Below are 22,101 nucleotides of genomic sequence, written 5' to 3'. Positions count from 1 at the left end.
CCTACCAATGCTGATCAGTCCATAGCTGAGGATTAATGCTGGACTGTGGGCTCCCACCGTCCCCTATGTAATTGGTGGCAGTGTATGTCCTCTATTATACAGACTGTATTTATAGCTTATGCTCTCCGAGGGCTGTGATGGGGAACCTACCATTGCCGATCAGTCCATATCTGAGGATTAATGCTGGACTGTGGGCTCCCACCGTCCCCTATGTAATTGGTGGCAGTGTATGTCCTCTATTATACAGACTGTATTTATAGCTTATGCTCTCCCAGGGCTGTGACGGGGAACCTACCATTGCCAATCAGTCCATATCTGAGGATTAATGCTGGACTGTGGGCTCCCACCGTCCCCTATGTAATTGGTGGCAGTGTATGTCCTCTATTATACAGACTGTATTTATAGCTTATGCTCTCCCAGGGCTGTGACGGGGAACCTACCATTGCTGATCAGTCCATATCTGAGGATTAATGCTGGACTGTGGGCTCCCACCGTCACCTATGTAATGGGCGGCAGTGTGTGTCCTCTATTATACAGGCTGTATTCATAGCTTATGCTCTCCCAGGGCTGTGACAGGGAACCTACCATTGCTGATCAGTCCATCTCTGAGGATTAATGCTGGACTGTGGGCTCCCACCGTCCCCTATGTAATGGGCGGCAGTGTGTGTCCTCTATTATACAGGCTGTATTCATAGCTTATGCTCTCCCAGGGCTGTGACAGGGAACCTACCATTGCTGATCAGTCCATCTCTGAGGATTAATGCTGGACTGTGGGCTCCCACCGTCCCCTATGTAATGGGCGGCAGTGTGTGTCCTCTATTATACAGGCTGTATTCATAGCTTATGCTCTCCCAGGGCTGTGACAGGGAACCTACCATTGCTGATCAGTCCATATCTGAGGATTAATGCTGGACTGTGGGCTCCCACCGTCCCCTATGTAATGGGCGGCAGTGTGTGTCCTCTATTATACAGGCTGTATTCATAGCTTATGCTCTCCCAGGGCTGTGACAGGGAACCTTCCATTGCTGATCAGTCCATCTCTGAGGATTAATGCTGGACTGTGGGCTCCCACCGTCCCCTATGTAATGGGCGGCAGTGTGTGTCCTCTATTATACAGGCTGTATTCATAGCTTATGCTCTCCCAGGGCTGTGACAGGGAACCTACCATTGCCGATCAGTCCATATCTGAGGATTAATGCTGGACTATGGGCTCCCACCGTCCCCTATGTAATGGGCGGCAGTGTGTGTCCTCTGTTATACAGGCTGTATTTATAGCTTATGCTCTCTCAAGGCTGTGATGGGGAACCTACCATTGCTGATCAGTCCATATACACCTCTGGGGATTAATGATGGACTTTGGGATCACACTGATGTCCACACTAAAGAGGCTCAACAGTCTCTCAGCTTTTCTTCCAGGCAGGAATGCCCCTTTATTTTGGTCAGGTGTGGGATTTCAGGCTGCCCTAAATCTCCCATAACCCTGAGTTAGGGGCTTTTGTGCTGATGTACCCCTAGTTCTGGTAAAATTTGGAAAATCTGGATATTGTTTCAATAATTCAGGTTTAAAGGGTTGCCATTTTCTGAAAGCCGTAACTTTTTTTCATCGATTGAGCTGTGTATGTGCTTTATTTTATTTTTTTTTGCATGCCGTGCTTACCGTTTTATTGATACCATTTTGGAATGCATACATTGCTTTGATGACTTTTTATTACTTTTTTTTTCTGCTGAGGTGTGGCAACTGAAAAACAGCAATTCTGATGTTTTGGTTTTATTTTGCTCAACAGCATTTACTTTTCGTCTCAACTTCATGTTTTACTTTTATATTTTGATAGATCAGACTGTTTACTGACATGACAATACTGAACATGTTTTTTTATTTTTTAATTGGGTAAAAATGGCTGATTCAAATGTTTTAGTAATTAATTTTTTAAAAACCTCTTTTTGATTTTAACTTTTTTTTAATCTGCTTATGGGACAACTGTATTCCATTACATAGATCAGACGATTGCAGGCTTGAGTCCTATAAGCAGATCAAAATAGTTAAAAGCAAAAAAGTTTTTTTTTAAATATGAAAAAAAAAATGAAAAAATTGAATCTTTCTTTTTTCCCCTATTTAAACTATGAAAAATATCTATATAAAATGGCTATATAAAATAAACAGCTAAATAAATATTGTAAAATAGTTTTATTTTTAATATAGCTAAAATGACTGTCTCCTATGAAGCCCAGTCTGTGGTTGGGCCTCACAGGGGTCCAAGCACAGCAGCCAGCAGGTCCTCATCTGCCATCACCACCCTGTTGATCGTGTCACAGAACCACTGTTGGAGTGTGAAAGTGGCATTTAAGTGACTAATAGTAGCTCCGATTGCTGCTGTAGCACAGCTGGCATCTGCCTGGTGTGCTGTGGGCTCAATTCCTGGACCTCCTGAACTTATGAAATTGACTCAACAAAATTCAGAAAAGTGTGCCAATAATATCTGATCTGTTTTGTCACTGCAGTTGCATACTCCAAAGTTTTCAGCCTTGTAGGAATTTCTGCAAAATTGTCACATACTATTTATTTCGACTTCATAAAATCAACTTTCATTCAGTTTTAAGTTGCCATGGAGTCCTGGGTTAAATCCGCTGATAATGATGTCAGTTTTATAAAAAATGAGAAGTCGAGGTAATGGTCAGTGTAACAGTGGTGACATGTCTATAGATGGCATTAAAATTGTTCTGGTCTACTTGTTAAAGCCATGGCAATCTCCATTAACAGCAAAATTGTATTACATGTAAAGGAGCTCTTCAATTCATATGGGAAAGGTAAATTATTCTGGGCGTAGAAATGTTCCAGCCATGCAACGTCTGGTCTGTTGGACTGTGTGCAGATGAGACCAGCGTGGATCAGTAACTATTGTACATGCCAGTGCGTAATGTAGTCTGGAATTATGAATAATGTGTAGTGTTGAGCGAGTATGTTCTATTAACCCTTTCGCAGAGTATGCTCGGCCGAGCTCCGAGTATTTACAGCTGCTCGGTGATATGGTTGAATCGCTCCCGTGTGCATGATTTGCGACTGTTTGACAGTTTTATTACATGTGAGGAATGTCTATTCCTCACATGTAATAAAGCTGTCAAACAGTTGCAAATCATGCACACGGGAGCGATTCAACCGTATCACCGAGCAGCTGTAAATACTCGGAGCTCGGCCCGAGCATACTCTGCGAAAGGGTTAATAGAACATACTCGCTCAACACTAATAATGTGAGCAATATCACATCCCCACAAGAGACTGCAGGGTTGCTGTGTATTTAGCGCTGTGAGATGGTAGCGGTACTGTGTAAGATGATGGTGTAACTAATACTATACACTGTATACAATAAGTAGACACATACCAATTATGTGAGTAATCTTTGTGTGTGGGGGATGTACAGTCATGGCCAAAAGTTTTGAGAATGACACCAAAATTATATTTTCACATGATCGGCTGGCCTCTAGTTTTTATTAGTGTTTGTCTGATGTTTATATCACATACAGAAATATAATTGCAATCATATTATGAGTACCAATAGGTTATATTGACAGTTAGAATGAGTTAATGCAGCAAGTCAATATTTGCAGTGTTGCCCCTTCTTCTTCAAGACCTCTGTAATTCTCCCTGGCATGCTCTCAATCAACTTTTGGACCAAATCCTGACTGATAGCAGTCCATTCTTGCATAATCAATTCTTGCATTTTGCCAGAATTTGTTGGTTTTTGTTTGTCCACCAGTCTCTTGATGATTGACCACAAGTTCTCAATGGGATTAAGATCTGGGGAGTTTCCAGGCCATGGACCAAAATCTCTATGTTTTGTTCCATGAGCCATTTAGTTATCACCTTTGCTTTATGGCAAGGTGCTCCATCATGCTGGAAAAGGCATTGTTGGGTGCCAAACTGCTCTTGGACGGTTGGGAGAAGTTGCTCTTGGAGGACATTCTGGTACCATTCTTTATTCATGGCTGTGTTTTTAGGCAAGACTGTGAGTGAGCCGATTCTCTTGGCTGAGAAGCAACCCCACACATGAATGGTTTCAGGATGCTTTACAGTTGGCATGAGACAAGACTGGTGGTAGCGCTCACCTCTTCTTCTCCGAATAAGCTGTTTTCCAGATGTCCCAAACAATCGAAAAGGGGATTCATCAGAGAAAATGACTTTGCCCCAGTCCTCAGCAGTCCACTCCCTGTACCTTTTGCAGAATATCAGTCGGTCCCTGATGTTTTTTTCTGGAGAGAAGTGGCTTCTTTGCTGCCCTCCTTGAAACCAGCCCTTGCTCAAAGAGTCTCCGCCTCACAGTGCGTGCAGAAGCACTCACACCAGCCTGCTGCCATTCCTGAGCAAGCTCGGCACTGCTGGTAGTCCGATCCCGCAGCTGAAACAGTTTTAAGATACGGTCCTGGCGCTTGCTGGTCTTTCTTGGGCGCCCTGGAGCCTTTTTGACAACAATGGAAGCTCTCTCCTTGAAGTTCTTGATGATGCGATAGATTGTTGACTGAGGTGCAATCTTTGTAGCTGCGATACTCTTCCCTGTTAGGCCATTTTTGTGCAGTGCAATGATGGCTGCACGTGTTTCTTTATAGATAACCATGGTTAACTGAAGAGAAACAATGATACCAAGAACCAGCCTCCTTTTAAAGTGTCCAGTGATGTCATTCTTACTTAATCATGACTGATTGATCGCCAGCCCTGTCCTCATCAACACCCATACCTGTGTTAATGGATCAATCACTAAAACGATGTTAGCTGCTCCTTTTAAGGCAGGACTGCAATGATGTTGAAATGTGTTTTGGGGGTTAAAGTTCATTTTCTGGGCAAATATTGACTTTGCAAGTACAGTAATTGCTGTTAAGCTGATCACTCTTTGACATTCAGGAGTATATGCAAATTGCCATTACAAAAAATGAAGCAGTAAACTTTGGAAAAATTACTATTTGTCTCATTCTCAATACTTTTGGCCATGACTGTATGTAATTCACCTCATACTGTTCTGTGTATTATTCTGTCAGTTAGCCTGCTGAAATATGAAGATAACAGATTTTGTTTTTGTGGTTTAGCGACTCATATATAATAACTCTATAGTTTCATGAATAGACCTATAAGCCACAAATCTATAGATTTAATCTGATCAGTAATTCTGCATGAATAAAGCTTCTATATTGCTTTTTGCATACAAGACTCTTTTCATATTATGTTTTCATCTTTTCTGTTCAGTGCGTATAACTTTGTATTGTAATTGACTTTTGATGATATGTAAATGTAAGAACGGAGAGTAGATGATAGAGGTGAAGAAGATCTCTTGTAGAGCAATTCATAAGAGCTTTGCAGCTTAGTGTCAATAACGGTTACTTACTGTACTGTTTATGCACTGTCTGCATTATACAGCATGCTTTGTTTCAATATCCCAATACTTTCAGAATCTTTGCTGCTTGTTAGTAAATTCACACTCCACATCCAGAGGCTGAAAGACTTTCCTGATCATATCCTACCAACATAGATGTTAGAGAGAATGCCAATAGACATGATGCTGTAACAAGTATTAGTCCTGTGCCCATCGGTGACAATTAGGATTACGAGTTTTCAACTTTCTTATCTGTTAGGCTATGTGCCCACGTTGCGGACCTGAAGCATATTTTTTACGCTTCTCCCTGGCGGGAAAATCGAATGCTGATATTACATGCGGTTTTCCCGCCAGGTAGAAGCGTTTGTGAGGCGTCTTTGCATGCATTTCCGCATGCGGGTTATCAAGTACTTCTCCAAGCATCACTTGGAAAAGTGCTTGACAACTTGTTCAGAATGGTAAAAAATAAAAAAATAAACTTTATACTCACCTTCTGATGCATTCTCTGCCCCGTCCGGAGGCTTGAGCGGCTCACGCTGTTGTGTGCAGGACCTGCGGTGACGTCATTGAGTCATGTGGTGGGTCACATGACTCAATGACGTGGCATGTCCTTCAGACAACAGCGCGACGGAGGGAAAACATCAGAAGATAAGTATAAACTTTATTTTATTCTTTTTTTTACAGGTTCTTTGGTACCCAGGTCTGGATGAGAGTCTCCTCTCCTCCAGACTTGGGTACCATCCGCACATTGATTCCGCTGCGCTTCCGCAAAATTAATGAACATGCTGCGGATTTTTGACTGCAGCATATACGCTGCGGAAAAATCCGCAGCATGGGCATTGACATTGCGGAATGCCATTGGGGACCATGGGGTGCGGATATACATGCGTTTTTCAAGCGTTTACGCTGCGGAAATTCCGCAGCATATACGCTTGAAAAACGCTACGTGGGCACACAGCCTTAGGACTGTTTCTATTCATGAGTACAAGCACAAATCTTTAAAGTAGTAAGGTAGTAACACAAAGTATATCGGTATATACAGAGACAAAATATTATTTACTTAAAGGGATTATCCAGCCTTTAACAATTTAACTATCAGCATCCCTCTGATCAGCAGTTTGAAGGCTGCTCTGTACTTGCCTTGCCATGTTTTCTTATGTGTGGCAGATCACATCTGTGGCCAGTGATTTATGTTGTGGTGAAACATTACCACTGAGTAGAGATGGAGTGGGAGTGAGAGCTGCCGAGCATAAGTGAGAACCGGTATATTATTTATACAATAAGTAAAAATAATTTAATTCTAAAAGTATTAGATTAAAGGGTCTCCACTTAATCACAATGGGGTTGTGATTTAGTGGCATATGCTGACATATTATTACTAGCTATTGAACTCTTTCTACGCCCGGGTGGCAAGCATTTTTATTGGTATATGGTCCCCCATCCTGTTATGTGCTGCCCCCATCCTGTTACACACATGGTCAAAATTGTTGGTACCACTCGTTTAATGAAAGAAAAACCCACAATAGTCACAGAAATAACTTGAATCTGACAAAAGTAATAATAAATTAAAAATCTATGAAAATGAACATATGAAAGTCAGACATTGCTTTTCAACCCTGCTTCCACAGAATTTAAAAAAAAAATTAAACTCATGAAATAGGCCTTTACAGAAATGATGGTACTCTTCTTAACTTAATATTTTGTTGAACAACCTTTTGAGGCAATCACGGCAATCAAACGATTCCTGTAATTGTCACTGAGACTTCTGCACCTCTTGGCAGGTATTTTGGCCCACTCCTCATGAGCAAATTGCTCCAGTTGTCTCGAGTTTGAAGGTTGCCTTTTCCAGACGGCATGCTTCAGCTCTTTGCAAAGATGCTCGATAGGATTTAGGTCAGGGCTCATATGTGGCCACTTCAGAATAGTCCAATGTTTTACTCTTAGCCATTCTTGGATGTTTTTAGCTGTGTGTTTTGGGACATTATCCTGTTACAAGACCCATGACCTGCAACTGAGACAAAGCTTTCTGACACTGGGCAGCACATTTCTCTCTAGAATCTCTTGATAGCCTTGAGATTTCTTTGTACCCTGCAAAGATTCAAGACACCCTGTGCCAGATGCAGCAAAGTAGCCTCCTCCACGTTTCACAATAGGGCCAGTGTTCTTTTTTTGATATGCTTCATTTTTCTGTCTGTGAACATAGAGCTGATGTGCCTTGCCAAAAACTTCCATTTTTGTCTCATCTGTCCATAGGACATTCTAGAAGCTTTGTGGCTTGTCAACATGTAGTTTGACAAATTCCTGTCTGGCTTTTTTGTGATTTTTCTTTTCAACAATGGTGTTCTCCTTGGTCATCTTCCATGAAGTCCACTTTGGATCAAACAATGACTGATGGTGCAATCTGATACTGATGTTCCTTGATCTTGAAGTTCACCTTTAATCTCTTTAGAAGTTATCCTGGGCTCTTATGTTACCATTCATATTATCCGTCTCTTTGATTTGTCATCAATTTTCCTCCCACTGCCATGTCCAGGGAGGTTGGCTACAGTCCCATGGATCTTAAATTTCTGAATAATATGTGCAGCTGTAGTCACAGGAACATCAAGCTGCTTGGAGATGGTCTTCTAACCTTTACCTTTAAAATGCTTGTCTATAATTTTCTTTCTAATCTCCTGAGACAACTCTTTCCTTTTTCTTCCTCTTGTCCATATTGAGTGTGGTACACACTGTGTCACCAAACATCACAGTGAGTATCTGTAGCCCTATATACAGGCCCACTGACTGATTACAAGATTGTAGACACCCGTGATGCTAATTAGTGGACACAACGTGATTTAACATGTCCCTTTTGTCACAATATTTTCAAGGGTACCATCATTTCTGTCCAGGCCTATTTCATGATTTTTTTTTTTAAATTCTGTGGAAGCAGGGTTGAAAAGCAATGACTGACTTTCATTTGTTCATTTTTATAGATTTTTAATTTATTATTATTTTTGTCAGATTCAAATTATTTCTGTGACCATTGTGGGTTTTTCTTTCATTAACCGAGGGGTACCAACAATTTTGACCACATGTGTATGTGCTGTCCCCATACTGCACCCCCATCCTGTTATGTGCTGCCCCCATCCTGGTATTTGTGCTTCCCCCATCCTCCTGGTATTTTTGCTACCCAGTCCTGTTCCCCCATCCTGTTATGTGCTGCCCCCATCATATCCTGGTATGCATGGCACACCCTCATATCAATCCTGGTATGCATGGCTCCCTCATCCCCAATCCTGATATGTATAGCCCCCTCATCCCCAGCCTGGTATGCATGGCACCCCTCACCCCCCACTCTTGTTATGCATGGCACCCCATCCCTCATCCTGGTATGTATGGCACTCCTCACCCTCAATCCTGGTATGCATGGCTCCCCTCATCACCAATCCTGGTATGCATGGCACCACTCATCGCCAATCCTGGTATGCATGGCACCACTCATCGCCAATCCTGGTATGCATGGCACCCCTCATCCCTAATCCTGGTATGCATGGCACCCTCATCCCCAATCCTGGTATGCATGGCACCCCTCATCCCAATCCTGGTATGCATGGCACCCTCATCCCCAATCCTGGTATGCATGGCATCCCTCATCGCCAATCCTGGTATGCATGGCACCCCTCATCCCCAATCCTGGTATGTATGGTACCCCTCATCCCCAATCCCGGTATGCATGGCACCCCTCATCCCTATTCTGGTATGCATGGCACCCCTCATCCCTATCCTGGTATGCATGGCACCCCTCATGCCTATCCTGGCATGCATGGTACCCCCTCATCCATATCCTGGTATGCATGGCACCCCCTCATCCATATCCTGGTATGCATGGTCCCTCATCTGTATCCTGGTATGCATGGTAACCCCTCATCCCTATCCTGGTTTGCATGGTACCCCATCCCTCATCCTGGTATGCATGGTACCCCATTATCCCTATCCTGGTATGTATGGTACCCCTCATCCATATCCTGGTATGCATGGCCCCTCATCCTGGTATGCATGGCACCACTTATTCCTATCCTGGTATGCATGGTACCCCAATCCCTCATCCTGGTATGCATGGTACCCCCTCATCCATTTCCTGGTATACATGGTACCCCATCCCTCATTCTGGTATGCATGGTGCCCCCTCATCCCTATCCTGGTATGCATGGTGCCCCCTCATCCCTATCCTGGTATGCATGGTGTCCCCTCATCCCTATCCTGGTATGCATGGTACCCCCTCATCCCTATCCTGGTATGCATGGTACCCCATCTCTCATCCTGGTATGCATGGTACCCCCTCATCCCTAGCCTGGTATGCATGGTACCCCTCATCCCCAATCCTGGTATGCATGGGACCCCTCATCCCTATCACACTGCACACACACAAAAAAATAAACACTTATACTCACCTTTCTTCCCTGTGCTCTAGCGCTGCGTCCCGTTCTGCCGGAGGCAAGGGGAAGGAGTGTGGTGCCGTAGTATGCATGTATATCCTGATATGTATGGTACCCCATCCCTCATTCTGGTATGCATGGTACCCTCTCATCCCTATCCTGGTATGCATGGTACCCCCTCATCCCTATCCTGGTATGCATGGTACCCCATCCCTCATCCTGGTAAGCATGGTACTCCCTCATCCTTAGCCTGGTATGCATGGTACCCCTCATCCCCAATCCTGTTATGCATGGTACCCCTCATCCCCATCACGCTGCGCGCACACAAAAAAAGAAACACTTATACTCACCTTTCTTCCCTGTGCTCCAGCGCTGCGTCCCGTTCTGCCGGAGGCCAGGGGAAGGAGTGTGGTGCCGGAGTATGCGCGTGCCCCTACTGCGCTGCCAGCGCCATTTTGCTGAAGACACACTGCAAATGTGTCTTCAGTAAAATGGCGCAGGTTAGCGCACTGTGCGCTCGCGCCTATTCCGACGCCTCACTCCTGCCCCGGTCTCCGGCCAGAACAGAGGCGCCGCGGCAACACTCTTCCCGTTCAGGTAAGTATGTAAGTATGGCACCGGAGATCGTGGTATGCGTTCAGTGTCTACGCATACCTCGATCAACGGTGCCATACACTCCTCTTACCTGTAACGGCTAAATACGTTCTTCTGGAGCCCGACTGCGCAGGTGCGTCACGCTTGCGCAGTCTATAAAGGCTTTGAACAGAGGGATGCATCTACGATTATGTTATAGATTATCGGTTGTACTCCTGTGTTTGTTAGTGCAGTTTTTCTCACCAAGAGCACAGCTCTTCTGTTTTTAAATAGGCTGTTAGTGGATTTTTTAACTAAATGACATTAGCGAAGGTATGTAAAATCAAGCCATGCAATCTACCTTTAGGCTATGTGCGCACGATCAGGATTTGAAGCGTTTTTTTATGCGGTTTTTGATGCGTTTTTGTACATCAATGAATGCTTTTTGGAGCTAAATAAAGCTATTTGGTGGGACATTGCTTAAACCTTTGGATTACAGTCAGAACTTGGGTGAGTATATTGGTTAATTTGAATGATTAAAGAATGTGTCTGTTGTATTTCAAGCAAAGTGTACTTTACTTTAATTACTTTTGGTCATGAAAAGGTTTAATTGACACCTTGTCACCACCAAACAAAAGAGCTGGGTGTCAGCTAGTCCCATTCACCCAATCTTCATTAGCGTTTCTATTCATGTAATTTATGCCGCTACTGTGAGTTGGTATTTTTAGTCTGAGAAGGTACCATTTGCAAACATGGTCCCTGGCCTTTACATAACATCACACAGCTGGTTCGTTAGTCGCTACGTCCCCCCGATCATCACTCAGCAGCGCTTTGGACGCAGCGCATTTTTGTTGCGTCCAAAACGTGGTGTTCTAATACCACACTTTTGTTGTCGGTACATGTGAATACACCGCATATAATGACACTTCAGTCGGTCAAAATCTGCAGCGGAGACTAGCGTGTCCGCTACAGAAATTGACATGCTGTGGGTGAGTTTGGGTACATGGCTTTGGTCAGGAGCCACTGCAGGTTTGATGCTGCGTGTTTATACAGTGTCAAACCTGCAGTGTCCAGATGTTACGATATAGTGGATGGTATCTCTAGAAATCCCACGTCCACTATCCGTGCATCAGAGGCTGCGGATCACCCGTGGACACTGACATGCGATGCGTCTTTCAGGAGCGCAGCATGTCAAATTCTCTTGCGGAGTTGCTAGTCTCTGCAACAGAAATTTTACCACTAGAATGTATAGAATGCAGAAAATACGCCTGGTTCAGTGAATACATGTGGATTTACCTGCATTCAATAGAATGCAACATTGTGGACGCAGCAAAAAATATGCGTCCAAAGCGCTGCTACATCCAGATCGTGGGCACAGAGCCTAAAATGAAAAAAAAAAAAAATGGTGTGGGCTCCCGCGTCATTTTTATAACCAGCAGAGGGAAAGCCGACCGCTGGGGGTGGATATTAATAGCCAAGGAAGCGGCCATTAGCTAACAATGTTCCCTGGCTATTAATATCAGCCCACAGCTGTTTCCTTAGCCTTTACTGGCTAGATTACTGGGGGACCCCAGAAAAAAATTTACATGGGGTCCCCCTATAAAATCTAGACAGCTGCGGGTTGATATTAATAGCCAGGGAAGGGACCATGGATACTAGCCCCCTCTGCGGCTATTAATATCACCCTTCAGCAGTCCCAGAAATGGGGCATCCATAAGATGCGCCAAAACTGGCACTTAGCCTTCACTCTTCCCACTTCCCTGTAGCGGTGGTGAGTGGGATAAAGGGGTTGGGCTTCACGTCAGCCTTTTATTGGCGACTGACGTGAAGCCCAGGTCAGTAATGGAGGGCGTCTATAAGACGCCCCCATTACTAACCACGTAGTAAAATGGTCGCCACTTTATTCTGGCCATGTCTTTTATTGAAAAAGCATTTTAATGAAATAAACAACACACAGTTCTACAATTTTTTTTATTACACTCCGTCCGCGAAGCCATCGATCTTCTGAAAAAGGTAAAATAACAAGCAACCATATCCCTCGCCTGTCCGCCGTCAACGACATAGTCCACTTACCGCCAACGATTGTCCCTCGACGATCTGGGTCACTTCTACAGCAGTGACATCAGCCATCACTGATGTCACTGCTGTAGAAGACAGCACTGCATACTGTCAGGGGGGTAAAATCACCCCTATCAATATGCATGCTGCAGGAGGTCACTGGGGTTGATCAGCTGAAGATAAGCTGATCAGCCCCGGTAATACCACCCTGGGAACATTCACAAGAATGTTCCCAGGGTCAGGTGAGTATCGGCTGATCGGTCACGTGCTGATCAGCTGATGCTCACGGGCGTCACAAATCATCTGATGGTCGCGTGACCATCAGCTGATCAGTGACGTCAGCGCAGGTTCTGGCAGCTCGGTACACTGCGGGGAGTGAGCCCGCTTCCTGCAGTATACCGCTGGCCATCGGGGAGATGGCATCGCCGGGGACAGGTGAATATAAGGTTTATTTTTTTCTTTTTACTTTTTTTTCTTTTTTTGACCGCGGCCACGGTTATCGCATTGCCAAGGCTCCCGGATGTGCGCACAGTTGCCTAAAGATGCCGGGATATGAACAGGGATCGTGAGCGGGGAACGGCGCATGCGCACATCGATCAAACCAGGGAGCAAGACAATAGGTAAGAGAACATCATACCCCAATCTTAAGGCCAGGCAGCAACAAAAAACAGAGAAGTAATGGGAGGAGATGGAAACCCCAGAAGAGGTGGAAAAGATATATGCAAAAAACTGGGGGGCACTAATAATGACTATCAATAATCATTACACATCATATATCGCATACATCTTTTCCACCCCTTCTGGGTATTTCATCTCCTCTCCTTACTTCTCCTTTTCTTCAAGCTACTTTCCCTTGATAAAGCGATGGATTAAAAAAGCAAAACGCGCGTTGGGGTTGCGGTTTATCCTTTGGGAAACTGTCCAGCAGTATGGGTAAGGTTTGGCCTTATTGATTTGGCCTTATTTAAGTACTTGGATGGTTTTTACTTGTGGAGGAATTAAATACATTATAATGATACAGGTACATACCATGCAAAGAGAAATATTATTCCTTCCATCTTCCTCCTTATTCACCTTGTGTGCCCATTTACTGACATTCCCCATTCTGTTATTTCATTTTTGTCATTTTTTGTTTGTTTTTTTACCTGTCTGACAGTCGTTTCAGGATTTATGTGACTTTTTAGATTTTTTGTACCATTGAAAGACATTTTTAGCCTTAAAACTCCATTTTGTTCTCCTTCTATTTGATTTAGAAGTGGGTTTTTGCACTTTTGTTTATTTATTTATGGTTTACTATGGTCTGAAATTTATTTACCATCATGTGACTGGTTTTTGAGTTTCTTTACAAATATTTGTAAATAAAATGGGTAATTCTGAGGCTATAATAACACTTTCTGATGTGTTCAAAAGCAGCAAGTTTTTCAAGCAGAGACTGCTTTAGACAATGATTTCCTTTCTTGATGCATTTCTTGAAGTGGTTTTGAAGAGCTTTGGAAGATTTTTTTTTCCTGAAGTGTTTTTCTTTTTGCAGCCTTCTTTCAGGATCTCCTTCAAAGAAGTGATTTTGCATTTTTTCCATGAAGTGTTTTTCACAACCTCTTCAGGAAGGAAAAACTTCAAAAACTAAATATATAAGTTTTTGAAGCATTTTTTGGGGAGGTTTTTGGAGTGGACCCTCTCCAAAAAAACTCAGTGTGAACATAGTCTAAAGAGCAGTACTGTAATTAACAAGTCAGCGTGTAAAATTTATTTCTAGTTTGATCAACTGTGATTGGTATTACTGAAAAAAGGAAAGCTTTAAGGAACAACTGCATCTCAGCCATAAAGTGGCAGACCCTGAAAAGTTACGGAGCCAAGTCTCTGAGTGCTGAGGCATAAAAGTCACCAATACTTTGATGACTCAAGAACTGCAGCGTTGCAAACTTCTGGTGTTAACATCAGTACAAAAACTGTGCTTCTGGAGCTTCATTGCATAACTGAGAAGCTGCATTCAAGCATTACATCGCAATCACAATGCCAGGTGCAGTGTCGGACTGAGGTGCCAAGGGCCCACCAGTAACCAACTTCAGGGCCCGACTTTTCAACTACATGCAAATGTGACATTATCCTCAATCACAAATATATACTGTAACAATGGACTGGGTAGATTGTTAAATGAATAAGATGCTGCCTTTTTCTGCACATAGTAATTAAAGTATATGTGCCAAGTGCTGCTCATAAAAGAGGGTGGTGGCACACTCTTGCACAGGTGCCCAGCGGAGGATTCTCCTGTTCTCCTGTGGGCCAGTCCAAGCCTGGCCAGGTGTCAGATAATGTCGTATATAACAGGCTGACACTGGACTCTGAAGCAGTGGTATCACCTCTTTATCTCTCAACTCTGGCAGTCCTATGGATGAGTTTGAGTTTGACATATGACAGGAGAACTTTACCTGGTTGGCTGCATTGTGCCAGATTTAAATTTGGTGGAGGAGGGATAATGTTATGGGTATGTTTTTCAGGGGTAGGGTTATGCCACTTATTTCCAATGAAGGGAAACCTTAGTGTATGTTCACGCAATGTTTTTGTCAGACATTTGAAAATGACAGTTTTTCAAGGTGAAAGCACTTCAGGAAACTTTGTTTTGTAAACCAGAAGTGTCTTTTAGGGGTATCTTTTGTACTGGTGTCTTCAAGATTGTTTTTAAAGGGAATCTATCACCAGATTTTTGCCACCTAATCTGAGAGCAGATGTAGAGACTGAGACCCTAATTCTATTACTTCCTAGTCTGCTTAGTTTTGATTTTGATAAAAATCACTGTTTTTTGTGTATATTCTTTATTTTTGAATATACAGTAACATTTTAATTAAACCATAGTAGATAATAATAACATTCATAAAAACAATGGACATAGAAGGGGTTATTAAAACAACACTACAAAATCTGCTATGAAACCAAAAAAAATATAACCTGATCCCTAACATATGCAGTTACACTTTGTTAGTATGCTGATTCCAAACAAATAAAAAACTTTAAAAATAAAATCACTGTTTTATCAGCAAGTGATTATCAGTAGAGGACTGCTGACCCAACGGGCAAGTAATAAAGCATATTCTCAAGCTTTTTATAATCTAGCCCCTACCATTGATTAGCAGCTTTCTGCCCATGTACATTGTACGCAGAAATCTGCCAGTCAGTGATGTGGCCAGGGTTATATAGAGTTATATTATTATTATTATTATTATTAGAGCTCAGCATTCAGAGAACTGCTAGTTGTGCAGCAGATAATACAGTGATTTTATCAAAATGTCAGCAAGCAGCCCATTAAGTGACACATTACTGGAATCAGGGTTGTATTTGCTATGCACTTGAACAGTTCGGGTCAATATGACCTGGACTATTAAAGTCTGTTAATTTTGACATTTAGCTACTCTAAGAGTATTATTTGAATACCAGTTGCATTATTTAACTGTATGTGAACATGTTTGTTCAAAACAAATGAAAAATAAAAATCAAATCTTCAGTTTTCTAAAGAAAATAAAGCAAAGGGTTGTACCGGTTCACTTATTGCTATATTAAGGCATTCATACATTTTGCATAGAAATAAGCTCAATAAAGTCCGATTTATTGAACAATATTCACACTGGTGAACATCACCAAAATAGATCATAAATCATAAGGAAAGGAAAAAGGGGGAAAAAGAGTGTGAATAAATATAAAATATAACTTTTAATATGGGTTCAATTAAAATACTGGTGTTTAATTATAAAATCAAATTTTTACATACATCCAAGTGGATGCATATGGGGTCGATATTAATTTATAAATTCTGACCCTATAAGTCCTGTATTATATGTCACAGCCAGATAAATTATACAGATCCACCACCTATGTCCCTCAAAGTTGGGGGTGGGGAATTATATTGTGCTGTCCCTTTTAAATGTATGTTTCCCTATTTACTCTGCATGAGTAACTAAGAGAAATCATTGTGGGTCACCGCTACATTCTGATTAATTATACAGTATTCTTTGTGGATAATAGTGGATGTGATAGTTATAACTATTATAAGGTTTTCTTCTGTCACATATTAATATGGGTCACTCTTATATTATAAGTGACCCCACAAATGAATGAAGCGGAATCCCCGCAAGATTCAACCCAAAATATATTGTGGGGGTGTATCGTCCCCGTTGCTAACGGTATGCTGCACCCCTAATATCAAGCCCCGCAGCGGTATGAGGAGCAGACAGTGATCTATCAAAGCAGCTATATACAAGGCTGCACTGTCACTCCTCAATCTCCCTCACGGTGCCAGGAGTGGGCAATGTTATATCAGCGGCAGCTAAAGTTGTAGCTGCATGCTCACTCCTAACACCGGCAAGCAGTCTCACACGCTGGCCGCGTACACGTGGTATGCACGCGGTCAGTGTAATCAGGGTCGGACTGGGGTGTCTGGGGCCCACAGGGAGAACTGACTCTAGGGGCCCACCTACAGCCATATGCAAATATCTGTTATCCGCTATCCCTGTTATAGTGGAGCATTGACTGGCGGCTCCTGCACATCTACTGTGCACCACTATAACTGGGATGTACAATTACGGTAGTTTGCATTAAAGGGCTTCTTTGGTTAAAACAAGTTATCACCGATCCATGGGATCCACAGGATCGGTGATCACTTATTGATCGTTTGGGTCCAAACATTGGAAAAGGCGCTTATCAGAAGAATGGGGAAGTTTCATCCCTGACAGGACACTTATCCCCATTTTAAAATGCAGCTTCCAAAAAAGAGCAGCGCTCACAGTCACTGAGGGAATGAATGGATCAGTGGTCGCATCTCACATGCCGCTCCAGTCTAATGGGGAGAAAAGCTCCACATTCTGCCGATTGTGTCCCAGCAGTCAGACGCCCACCAATCAATATCATCACTGATCCTGTGGAGAGGTGATTACTTGTTTTCACCAGAGAACCCCTGTAAGTGCATCTCTGCCGCTCTGGTCCAAGTATTTAATCTCTAAGGCTGCGGCCCCACTATCAGTATTTGGTCAGTATTTTTTCTCAGGAGTGGGAGCCAAAACCAGGTGAGGAACAATCAGAGAAAAGGTATAATAGAAACAAGTCACCAATTCTGTATTTATCACCCACTCCTGGTTTTGGCAGCTACTCCTGAGAAAAAATACTGACCGAATACTGATGGTGGGGCTGTGGCCTATTGGAAAAAAATCTTTTCCTAGTTAATATCAGCAAGAACAAAATGACTGCCATACACAACACAGTCCACTATATCAACACCAATAATACCACATACAAAAGAGACAAATATCGCCACACCATGACTAGATCACATATTACCACCACATAGTGACCGAATAATACTACATACAAGGAACAAATACGGCCACACCATGACCAGACCACATATTACCACCCCAAAGTGACCAAATACTACAATACTGATCATGAATACAAACCACAATACTAACAACACTATTATTACCACCAGTGACATTATACACAGGAGCTCTGTATATAGTGTCAGTGTACAGGTAATACAGGGATCACCAGTGACATTATACACAGGAGCTCTGTATATAGTGTCAGTGTACAGGTAATACAGGGATCACCAGTGACATTATACACAGGAGCTCTGTATATAGTGCACAGTGTACAGGTAATACAGTGACCACCAGTGACATTATACACTGGAGCTCAGTATATAGTGTCAGTGTACAGGTAATACAGGGTTCACCAGTGACATTATACACAGGAGCTCTGTATAGAGTGTCAGTGTACAGGTAATACAGTGATCACCAGTGACATTATACACTGGAGCTCTGTATTTAGTGTACAGGTATTACAGTGGTCACCAGTGACATTATACACAGGAGCTCTGTATATAGTGTACAGGTAATACAGTGGTCACCAGTGACATTATACACAGGAGCTCTGTACATAGTGTATAGTGCACAGGTAATACAGTGGTCACCAGTGACATTATACACAGGAGCTCTGTATATAGTGTACAGATAATACAGTGGTCACCAGTGACATTATACACAGGAGCTCTGTATATAGTGTACAGGTAATACAGTGGTCACCAATGACATTATACACAGGAGCTCTGTATATATTGCACAGGTAATACAGTGGTCACCAGTGACATTATACACAGGAGCTCTGTATATAGTGTACAGATAATACAGTGGTCACCAGTGACATTATACACAGGAGCTCTGTATATAGTGTACAGGTAATACAGTGGTCACCAGTGACATTATACACAGGAGCTCTGTATATAGTGTATAGTGTACAGGTAATACAGGGATCACCAGTGACATTATACACAGGAGCTCTGTATATAGTGTCAGTGTACAGGTAATAAAGTGATCACCAGTGACATTATACACTGGAGCTCTGTATATAGTGCACAGGTAATACAGTGGTCACAAGTGACATTATACACAGAAGCTCTGTATATAGTGTATACATAATATAGTGATCACCAGTGACATACACAGGAGTTCTGTATATACTATATACACACGTGGTCAGAATTGTTGGTACCCCTCGTTTAATGAAAGAAAAACCCACAATGGTCACAGAAATAACTTGAATCTGACAAAAGTAATAATAAATTAAAAATCTATGAAAATGAACAAATGAAAGTCAGACATTGCTTTTCTGCTTCCACTGAATTTAAAAAAAAAATTAAACTCATGAAATCGGCCTGGACAGAAATGATGGTACCCCTGAAAATAATGTGACAAAAGGGACATGTTAAATAAAGTTGTGTCCACTAATTAGCATCACAGGTGTCTACAATCTTGTAATCAGTCAGTGGGCCTGTATATAGGGCTACAGATACTCACTGTGCTATATATAGGGCTGCAGATACTCACTGTGCCTGTATATAGGGCTACAGATACTCACTGTGCCTGTATATAGGGTTACAGATACTCACTGTGCCTGTATATAGAGTTACAGATACTCACTGTGCCTGTATATAGGGTTACAGATATTCACTGTGCCTGTATATAGGGTTACAGATACTCACTGTGCTTGTATATAGGGCTACAGATACTCACTGTGCTTGTATATAGGGCTACAGATACTCACTGTGTTGTTTGGTGACATGGTGTGTACCACACTCAACATGGACCAGAAGAAGCAAAGGAAAGAGCTGTCTCAGGAGATTAGAAAGAAAATTATAGAAAAGCATGTTAAAAGGTAAAGGTTATAAGACCATCTCCAAGCAGCTTGATGTTTCTGTGACTACAGGTGCACATATTATTCAGAAATTTAAGATCCATGGGACTGTAGCCAACCTCCCTGGACGTGGGTGCAGGAGGAAAATTGATGACAAATCAAAGAGACGGATAATATGAATGGTAACAAAAGAGCCCAGAATAACTTCTAAAGAGATTAAAGGTGAACTTCAAGCTCAAGGAACATCAGTGTCAGATCGTACTATCCACCGTTGTTTGATCCAAAGTGAACTTCATGTAAGACGACCAAGGAGAACACCATTGTTGAAAAAAAAAATAGTAAAAAAGCCAGACTGGAATTTGTCAAACTACATGTTGACAAGCCACAAAGCTTCTGGGAGAATGTACTATGGACAGATGAGACAAAAATTGAAGTTTTTGGCAAGGCACATCAGCTCTATGTTCACAGATGGAAAAATGAAGCATATCAAGAAAAGAACACTGTCCCTACTGTGAAACATGGTGGAGGCTCTGTTATGTTCTGGGGCTGCTTTGCTGCACCTGGCACAGGGTGTCTTGAATCTGTGCAGGGTACAATGAAATCTCAAGACTATCAAGGGATTCTAGAGAGAAATGTGCTGCCCAGTGTCAGAAAGCTTGGTCTCAGTCGCAGGTCTAGCAACAGGATAATGACCCAAAACACACAGCTAAAAACACCCAAGAATGGCTAAGAGGAAAACATTGGACTATTCTGAAGTGGCTTCTATGAGCCCTGACCTAAATCCTATGGAGCATCTTTGGAAAGAGCTGAAACATTCTGGAAAAGGCAACCTTCAAACACGAGACAACTGGAGCAGTTTGCTCATGAGGAGTCGGCCAAAATACCTGTCGAGAGGCGCAGAAGTCTCATTGACAGTTACAGGAATCGTTTGATTGCAGTGATTGCCTCAAAAGGTTCAACAAAATATTAAGTTAAGAAGAAGAACCATCATTTCTGTCCAGGCCGATTTCATGAGGTTAATTTTTTTTTAAATTCTGTGGAAGCAGAAAATCAATGTCTGACCTTCATCTCTTCATTTTCAAAAATTTGTAATTTATCAGATTGATGTTATTTCTGTGACCATTGTGGGTTTTTCTTTCATTAAACGAGGAGTACCAACAATTTTGACCACGTGTGTAGTGTAAGTGTACATGTAATACACTGACTCACCAGTGATGTCTCTAGGTGAAGTCCTTCATCTTCGCTTTTCTTCTTCATCTGGCACAGACAGCCATCACTTCTTCCAGCCAGGAATCATCTCTGCAGAAAATAACACACAGTTATTAATAACTGATCTCTTCTAGAGAATATTCCCACTTCCCCCCCCCGACCTCTACACTACACCAGTTGAAGAAAAAAAGCAACATAGTGCCGTCCTGCACAGTAACAGGACCTCTCTTTTGTCCCATCCCATGGAAAACAATTTCCTAAAAAGTAAATTATATTACAGAAGTAATAATGTAATAATAATTGGAATCTAAAGTAATAATGTTCCCCACTGGTCACCATAAACTAATAAAGTATGTTCCTCAATCTGGCTCCCAAACAGTAATTAAGTCCCTTGTCTAGCCAGGCACCCCCATATGTCCCTTCTGGCCACCATTTGTCTAGTGTGACCCCTCCATATATTTATCCTAGCACATGTGTATCGAGCCTGCCCCCTCCCATATACCCATCCTAGCCCCCCCATGTGCCAGTCTGCCCCCCCACATATCCATCCTTGCCTCCATGTTTCCAGCCTGCGCCCCCATATGTCCCCCCCATATATCCTCCATGTGTCCAGCCTGCCCTCTACATATTCATCCTGGCCTCCATGTGTCCAGCCTCTCCCCTCATATATCCATACTGCCCTTACCCCCTGCATATATCCATCCTGACACCCCCCATATATCCAGCGTGCCCCTCCATATATTTATGCTAGCCCATGTGTATCGAGCCCGCCCCCCCCACATATTCATCCTAGCCCCCCCATATATCCATCCTGGCCTCCATGTGTTCAGCCTGCCCCCCCCCCCATATATCCATCCTGGCCTCCATAAGTCCAGCTTGCCCCCCCCATATATCCATCCTGGCCTCCATATATCCATCTTGCCCCCCCATATATCCATCCTGCCCCCCCCATATATCCATCCTGCCCCCCATATATCCATCCTGGCCTCCATGTGTCCAGCCTGCCCCCCATATACCCATCCTGCCCACCCCCCTTTGCCTGGGTCCACCTTGGTTCCCCCTTGTGTGTCCTGCCAGGGCTCCCCCTTGTGTGTCCAGCCAGGGCTCCCCTCCCTTGCGTGTCCAGCCAAGGCTCCCCCCCTTGCGTGTCCAGCCAGGGCCCCCCCCCTTGCGTGTCCAGCCAGGGTTCCCCCCTCGTGTGTCCAGCTTGGCCCCCCTCGTGTGTCCAGCTTGGCCCCCCCTCGTGTGTCCAGCTGGGCCCCCCTCGTGTGTCCAGCTGGGCCCCCCCTCGTGTGTCCGTCCAGCTGGGC

General features: G+C 43.1%; 1 protein-coding gene across 2 annotated transcripts in view; it reads left to right on the top strand.

The window, feature by feature from the left end:
• The window catches only part of ADCY1 (adenylate cyclase 1), a 743,884-nt gene that overhangs the window by 1,151 nt on the left and 720,632 nt on the right, over positions 1–22,101 (top strand). The window lies entirely within an intron of this gene.

The sequence above is a fragment of the Phyllobates terribilis genome, unplaced genomic scaffold (genome assembly GCF_046119375.1).
Source record: "Phyllobates terribilis strain yellow unplaced genomic scaffold, ASM4611937v1 Scaffold_4__5_contigs__length_816908805, whole genome shotgun sequence".
In the NCBI taxonomy this organism is placed as follows: domain Eukaryota; kingdom Metazoa; phylum Chordata; class Amphibia; order Anura; family Dendrobatidae; genus Phyllobates; species Phyllobates terribilis.
The sequence above is the reverse complement of the archived record's forward strand: the minus strand, read 5'-3'. Positions and strand labels throughout refer to the sequence as shown.